The 9,064-nt window shown below is 35.2% G+C and overlaps 1 pseudogene; it reads right to left on the bottom strand.

The window, feature by feature from the left end:
• Positions 1 to 4,413: 4,413 nt before the first annotated feature.
• LOC100403266 (KICSTOR complex protein ITFG2 pseudogene) lies at positions 4,414 to 5,326 on the bottom strand (annotated as a pseudogene).
• Between the last annotated feature and the right edge of the window lie 3,738 nt (positions 5,327 to 9,064).

The raw sequence follows: 9,064 nt of genomic DNA, 5'->3' as shown, positions 1-9,064 counted from the left end.
AATAAATAATTAAATTAATCTCTATATTTCGCTCCTGGTCCCTTTCTTACAGGTGGATTTTTAAAAATGTTTTCCCTTTTTGGTTTTTATTGCCTTCATTAATCTAAATAATATTCTTATAACTGTTTGCTTTGAGTTTTAAACTTTACAGGGTGATTACTAAACTTTATTGGAGATTATTTTCCTGATTTAAATCTGAGAACAATTTGTCACATGTTTCGAGTTTAGAAGGTAACACACAGATGGTTCTTTAATCAATTCCTTCATTTCCTATTTCTCCTTCTACATCTGTTATCCTGCTCTCATTATTTACTGTTTTGTGGTGGCTTTTCTCTGGAAGAATAAACACTATCACTTCTGTCTCAGTCATTTCTTCTGTGAGCTCTGGGTTACATACAGCTCCCTGTGCTTCAGTTTATTCACCACTACCATACCATCCACTTTTTATCGTCCTGAAATGTGCCAAACTATTTAACCTACTGGTGTCCCCTACTATAATGCTCATCACTTTTTCTTTATGGTAATTTCAATGTGCTTCAAAAGGAAGAAAAAAGTTTATGCTTTGTCTACCATAATTAAGGAAAGTTATCATACAGCGAACATTTACCAATAGCACTTATTGATGAAATTCATTTCCCAAGCAATTTTTATGTACAAAGAACACATCCAAATTCAGGAAACAAGTCAGATAAACTCAAAAATATCATACTGAGACACACTAAAATTGGCATATCCACACCAAGACATTAAAATTGGCAATGATTAAAGACAAAGTTTTGAAAGTAGCAAAAGAAAAGCAACTTGTCATGTACGAGGGCAGCACCATACACTTTCAAGGGATTTCTCAGCAGAAACGTTGCTGGCCAAAAGAAAATGGAATTTAAATGCTGAAAGAAAGAAAAAATAGTAATAACCTGCCAACCAAGAATATTATACCTGGAAGAACCATCTTTCAAAAATGAAGCAGAAATAAGATTTTCCCAGACAAATAAAAGCTGAAGAAGTTCATCATCACTAGATCCATTTTAAAAGATATGCTAAAGGAAGTTCTTCTAGTTAACATGAAAGGATATCAAACAGAAATATAAACATATGTAAAAGTATAAAACTTACTGAAAAAAGTAATAGAAAAATCCAGAATACTGTAATATCATAATGGTGGTGGGTAAATCATTTTTAATTCTAGTATAAAAGTTGAAAGACAAAAGTATTAAAAATAACTACAAATAAAAATATGTTAAAAGAAACAATATGAATAAAGGTAACTTGTGACAATTACAAAGTATGTGTGTGGAAGGAGAGAAATTAAAATGCAGAGCTTTTATATGTGATTGAAGTTGTTTACAGTTTAAAATAGATTATTTTAAGTTGTTTTATGTAAGCCCCTTGGTAACCACAAAGAAAACATCTACATAAAGGAGAACAAAATCAAAGCATGTCAATACCAAAAACTCAATGTAACATAAAGGAAGACAGCAAGAGAAAAAAAGGTACAATAGAATCACAAAACAGGCAGAAAACCCTTAACAGAATGGCAACAGTAAGTTATTCTCTAACAATAATTACTTGAAATGTTAATGAAATGTCAATAAAAAGACACAGAGTAACTGAATGTATAAACAAAAAACATCAGCTGTATGCTGTGCTCAACTGATTCATTTTAGATTTAAGGTCATACAGGCTAAAAACCAAAAGATATATGTATACACATACACACACATACATATTTACACATACACATCCTATACAAATAATAACCAAAAGAAAGCATGGTGGCTATACTTATATCAAACAAAATAGACTTTAAGTCAAAAACTACCTCAAGATAGAGGAAAATATAGAATGATAAAAGGATCAATTCACCAGGAAGATGTAACAAATATAAATATATATAGATATATATATATATGCACTAAACATTGGAACACCTAAATATATAAAGCAAACATTAACAGAAATAAAAGGGAAAATATAGAAATGCAATAATAATAGAAGACTTCAGTACTCCACTTTTGACAATGGGTAGAAGAGTTAATCAATAAGGACACAGATGGACCTGAACAACATGATAGACTAAATGGACCTAATAGACATATGCAGAACATTACACACAACAGCAATTGAATACACATTCTTCCCAAGTATACATGTAATTTTCTCCATGATAGATCATGTTAGGTAACAAAACCAATCTTAACAGATTTAAGAAGAATCCAATCATGCCAAGTTTCTTTACTGATCATCATAGAGACTAGAAATTAATAGACAGGAAACTGGAAAATCTATGAATATGTGGAAATAAACACACTCCTGAATAACCAGTGGTTCAAAAAATAAATCAAAAGTCAAATTTAAAAATACATTGAGACAACTTAAAACAAAAACACAACATACCAAAATTTATAGGATGCAGCAAAAGCAGTACTAAGAGCACATTTTATAGCAATAAACATCTATATTAAAAAGCAGAAGCTGGGCATGGTAGCTCATGCCTGTAATCCCAGAACTTTGGGAGGCCAAGGCAGGCAGATCACCTGAGGTCAGGAGTTTGAGACCAGCCTGACCAACATGGAGAAATCCTGTCTCTACTAAAACTACAAAATTAGTTGGGTGTGGTAGCATGCACCTGTAATCCCAGCTACTTGGGAGCCTGAGGCAGGAGAATGGCTTGAACCCAGGAGGTTGAGGTTGCAGTGAGCTGAGATTGCGCCATTACACTCCAGCCTGGGTAACAACAGTAAAACTCCATCTCAAAAAAAAAAAAAAAAAAAAGAAAGATTTCAAATAAATTACCTAACTTTATACCTCAAAGAACTAGTAAAACAAACTAAGCCGAAAGGTAGGAGGAGAGAAATAATAAAGATTAAAGCAGAAATAAATAAAACATAGAATAGAAAATAAAATAAGATTTGGCTTTTTTTTAAAGGTAAGCAAAATTGACAAATCATTAGCTAGATTAAGAAAGAGAGGGATGCCAACAAATAAAATCAGAAATGAAAGTGGAGATATTGTAACAGATCTCTCAGAAATAAAAACGACCATAGTGACTATTACGAAAAATTGTATGCAAACAAATTGGATAACCTAGAAGAAATGAATAAATTATGAGAAACATAAAACTTATCAAGGCTGAATAATACATTAATAGAAAATTTGAACAGATTTATAAATAGTAAGGAATTGAATTACCAGCCAAAATCCTTCCAGTAAAAACAAAGCCCAGAACCAGATGACTTCAAGTGTTGAATTCAATCAGACATCTAAAAATTTAACATTAATTCTTTGCAATTCTTCCTAAAATTTAAAGAACACAGACTACTTCCAAACTTAGTTTATGAAATCAGCATTACCCTGATACTAAACCAGGCCAAAAAAAAAAAGATACTAAAAAAAGAAAACCACAGGTTAATATGTCTGGTTAGCATAGATGAAAAAAATCCTGCACACAATACTGGCAAACCAAATTCAACAACACAATAAACATATCATACACCTTGACCAATATTATCCTTGGATGGAAGGATAATAATCCATATGCACATCAATAAATGGGTTATACCACATTAACAAATGAAGGGTAGAAACACATAATCATTTCAACAAATGCAGAAAAGACATTTGATAAATTTCTTTTTTTTTTTAATGGCCCAAGATATAATTCTGACTGTGGTCTGGTTCATAAACCTTTATCACATTTTAAATGTCTGTTGTCTTACATACAATAAGGTGTTTTATGGGGGAATAGGTGGGTGGAAAAATGGGAGCAGGGCTTCTGAAGCTGACTAATACCTGAAGAATATGGCAACATGAGAAAGAACTGCTTGGTAAATGGAAGAAATTACCCAGCTGCTTTGGTAAATGGAGGAAAATCATCTCAAGGTTGTTAGCATAGGTAAGACCAGACTGTACATGGTGCTGAAAGACCCTTCAAAACAAAACAGTTTGCCATTCCTTTAACAGTTACTAATATCAAAAACTTTGAAATCTGCCATGAAAGGCAGAGCTTAAGATGGGGTGGAGCCATTAACTCCACTGCTCCCCTGGGCCTAAAGCCTGGTTTCCTTATGGGTGTTGGGGCCACACAAACAAGTCTCTTGTTTTCTACACAGTGAGAGTCAGGAGTCGAACATGTCCCAGATGATTGGAACAAGGCCAGAATCCTACAACCCTGCTGGTGTGATGAGTGAGGTCCATAAGAAAATGGGCAGAGGGTCAATTTGTTTCTTCTTTCACCAAAAAGACCATGAGGTCTATAGCTTGTGGTCACCCTAAGACTGCCGCTATCTTTCATGCCCAGAGTCAAGCCCTGCACTTCTATAATGCACACTCCCTATCCTGCCAATACCACAGATACCTTTAGGGGGTAGGGTGAGGGTTCAGAAGAATCCTCCACCAGCTATGAGGCAAGTACAGCTAGGTGGAATCCTCAAGGCTGGAGGGAACACACTGTGGTGGCTGGTCCATGGGGTAGAGCATTTGGTGAAGCAGGGCATGAGACACAGGGAGGTTGTCGGGATCCACGCCCAGCACCTGCAGCAGGCTGTGGTACTCCAGCTTGGTCTCCAGCAGTTTCAGCAGATTGGTAGACTCCATCTGCTCCAGCTGTACCTCCCAGTACACAGAGATCTTCTGGTTGAAAGTCACCTATAGGAGGCAGGGGCTATTGTGGCCCTCTTTGCAGGCATACAGGCCTACACAGAAGGCACGAATATTTTCATCTACTTGGAAGTGGAGGACGGTGTGGTTGTCATCAATCATATATGTCTGTCCATCCTAGCATGCAACTACCTCTTCATGCCCATTGCCAGTGACACCCAATTTCTCCAGAGCAAAGAGCTGGTGATCCACTTGCGCAGGTCACAGAAGCTTGTCTGCTTCCTCCATGAGCTTCAGCATCCCATACACAGAGCAAAGAGGCCAGAGCTGCCACTCTCAGTGCTGCGGCCTTGTTTGATGTTGCCAATTAGGTGAGTGGAGACATACTTGTAGATATGGCCGGATGTCTGGTGCAGGACCACATCTTGGTCAGCTGGGGTCTCCCTAATGCCATCTGTGGGCCCTTCAGAGGCAGAAGGGGATCCAGTGTCCTTTTACTGGGTACACAGTAGAACTGCACAAGCACAACCTGGCTGAGACACCATCAGTTTAGGAACATCTAGTGGTCCCAGAGTCAACCAAGAGGGTGTCCACCTGACCCTCCAGCATCCATTTTTTTGAGGGACACCAGCTGCCTTGCCAGACGTTTGGGACCCTCACCTAGCTCCTCCCAGCAGAAAGCTCACACCACACAATCTGTGTAGCCCACCACCATCTCACAACACCCATCTCCGTCTGTGGGGATGAAACACACAAATTTCAACACTTTTTTGTGATTAAAAACTCTCAAAAACACCCATCTCCATCTGTGGGCATGAAAGACAAAAATTTCAACACTTTTTCATGATTAAAAACTCTCAAAAAAACAAGAAGATAAGAAAATAACCTCAACACAATACAGGTCATATATAAAAACCCCACGGTTAATGTTTTTCACAATGGTGAAAAATGGAAAGCTTCTCGTCTAGGATCGGGAATAAGACAAGGATGCCTACTCGTGTGACATCGTACTGAAAGTCCTAGCCAGAGCAATTAGGGGTGAAAAAGAAATAAAATGTCTCCAAATCAGAAAGGAAGCAATAAAATTAACTCTGTTTATACACAGCATGACCTTATCTGTATAAACCCCTAAAGATTTTACATACACACTCAAAATATAAAAAACATAGAATTAGAAACCAAAGTCAAAAAAAGTTGGCTCATACAAAATCAACATACAGAAAACAGTTGTACTTCTATATATTAACAATGAATAGCCAGAAAAGAAATTAAGAAAACAACCCCATTTACAATGATATAAAAAATAAAATACTAAGGAATAAACTTAAATAAGGAGCTGAAATACTTATACATTAAAACAATGAAATATTGATAAAAGAAATTAAAACACACACTAATAAACAAAAAGACATTGTGTGTTCATTGACTGGAAAATTCAACATTGTTAAAATATCCATATTACTAAATATGACTTACAGATTCAGTGCAATCCCTATCAAAATCCCATTGACAGTTTTTTTTCAGAAACAGAAAAAAAAATTCAAAAATTAATATGAAACCACAAAAGACCCAATTGCCAAAATGGTCTCAAGAAAAGAACAAACCTAGAGGCATAAATTTTTCTGATTTCACAATGTATTATAAAATGAAAGTAAATAAAACAGCATGATACTGGTATAAGACAGACATATGGACCAATGGAACAGAATAGAGAGCTGAGAAGTAAATATGCACATATACCATACCATGTATATCCACAAATAAACAGTAAACTGATCTTTGACAAAGGTGCCAAGAACACATAATGGGGAAATGATAGTCTCTTTAATAAGCGGAATTTGGAAAAAGAATAAAATTGGACTCTTACTTTATATCACACACAAAAACCAACTCACAATGGGTTAAATGTAAAGACTTGAAACTACCAAATTCCTAAGAGAAAATGGAGAAAACCCCTTATAACATTGATCTTGGTAATGACTTCTTGAATACGACACAAAAAACACAGCCAAAAAAGAAAAAGAAAAAATACATAACTGGGACTAAACCAAACTGTAATTTTTCTGAACAGCAAAGGAAACAATCAACAGAGTAAAAGGCAACTTATGGAATGGAAGAAAAAACTTGTGAACCATTCATCTGATAAGGGTTTAATATCTCAAATATGTAAGGAACTCCATCAACTCAAATAGCAAAAAAGAAAAATAATGCAATACAACACCAGAAACCCTGATAAAAAAAAGTACGAACTATTTGAACAAAAATTTCTCTAAAGAAGACAAACAAATGGCCCACAGGTATATGGTAAGATGCTCAGCATCAATAATCATAGGGGAAGTCAAAACATTAACGAGATAGTGTCTGGCACCTCTTCAGATGGCTACAATAAAACATAAAAAAAAGAAGAAGCGAACAACTGTTAGTGATGGTCCAGGTGCCCTTGGTGTGTTTTACAAGGAAATGTGTGGACTACAGGTGTATACTTCCTGTTGAACATATAGACTTCTACCCCTGTGGGTTTGGATATGGTTGGAAATGAACTATAGCTGGGCCCTCTAAAGAATGCAGGTCTAGAGGATTGTATCACCTGGAAGATACTCCAAATTTCAGAAAACGCTTAAGTAAAAGATAAGGGGAAACTAGCAGTGAAGCAATAAATGTTAAGGATTGCATGCCTATATTTAACCATAAAGAAAAGCAGAAAAGGGAGCCCTTATAATAGTTTATTCTGGAATTAAGTACTATACAGACATCAGTTTAGTGTACCATGCAGAAGAAGTTGAAAAAAGATTCATAGACAATGGAAAAGAGATGAAATTCTTCTATTAACTAGAAATATAATGGAATCTGTGGCTGTTAATACACCTCCACTTGCAGATTTAAGCAAAGAATCAATGCCCACTATATTGAACAAGTATGGATCTATTTTACCTAGTCAAAAATGCAAAAAGGTAAACAAAAATTTAAAATGAAATCTGGAGAAAAAATAAAGTAAAGCAAAATAAACTGCCTTCTGTAGGATCAAAGAACAGTTTTAGAAAAGGTATTACAGAAGTAGCTAAAAGAAAATGTTTGGAACTTGTCGACATTCTAGGAAGAGTAAAAGAAGACTTGGCCTTTATAAAACTGAGAAAAGAATGTATAAAGAGAAAATATTGAAATTAAAAGTAACAGAATAATATGAAGAGAAATATAGGTGTGATAAAGAAGAATTTCAGATATTCGAAAGCCACAATGTAACAACTAATCTACATTGGAGGCAGTTGTAAAATTAAACCTTAGGACAGAATGGTATTGCCTAGGTTGTCTTTCAGGGTTTTTGTAGTTTTGGGGGCTTTACATTTAAGTCTTTAATCCATCCTGAGTTAATTTTTGAATATGGCATAAAGAAGGGGTCCAGTTTCAAATTTCTGCACATAGCCAGACATCTCAGCCCCATTTATTGAATAGGGAGTCTTTTCCCTATTGCTTATTTTTGTCAGGTTTCTTGAAGGTCCAACAGTTATAGGTGTGTGGCCTTATTTCTGGGTTCTTGATTCTGTTCCATTGGTTTATGTGTCTATTTTGTACCAGTACCATGCTGCTTTAGTTACTGTCATCCTGTAATATATTTTGAATATGGGTATCATAATGCCTCCAGCATTGTTCTTTTTGCTTAGAAGTGCCTTGGCTATTCGAGCTCTTTTTTGATTCCATATGAATTTTAAAATAGTTTTTTCTAGTTCTGTGGAGAATGTCATTGGTGGTTTAATAAGAATAGCATTGAATCTATAAATTGCTTTGGGCAATATGACCATTTTAATATTTATTCTTATCCATAAGCATGGAATGTTTTTCCATTTGTTTGTGTCATCTCTGATTTCTTTGATAGGCAATACCACTCTGAACATAAGAATGGAAAAGATTTCATGACAAAGATGCCAAAAGCAATTGCAACAAAAGCAAAATTTGACAAATTAAATCTAGTTAACTAAAGTGCTTCTGCACAGCAGATAAAATTATCAACAGAGTGAATAGATAACCTACAGAATGGAAGAAAATTTTTACAAATCATGCATCTGACAAAGGTCTATTATCCAGCACCTGTAAGAAACTTAAACAAATTTACAAGAAAAAACAAACAACCCCATTAAAAATGGGCAAAGGGCATAAACAGACACTTTTGAAAAAAAGATATGCATGCAGCCCATAAGCATATGAAAATAATCTCAACATCAATGATCATTAGAGAAATGCAAATCAAAGCCACAATTAGATACCATCTCACACCAGTCAGAATGGCTACCATTAAAAAGTCAAAAAATAACAGATGTTGGTGAGGTTTTGGAGAAAAAGGAAGGCTTACATATTGTTGGTAGGAGAGTAAATTAGTTCAACCATTATGGAAGACAGTGTGTAGGTTACTCAGAGACCTAAAAACATAAATTCCATTCAACCCAGCCATCCCATTACTTGGTATATATACAAA

This window comes from Callithrix jacchus, chromosome 2, assembly GCF_049354715.1.
Source record: "Callithrix jacchus isolate 240 chromosome 2, calJac240_pri, whole genome shotgun sequence".
NCBI lineage: Eukaryota > Metazoa > Chordata > Mammalia > Primates > Cebidae > Callithrix > Callithrix jacchus.
This window is presented reverse-complemented; position numbering and strand designations above follow the sequence as displayed.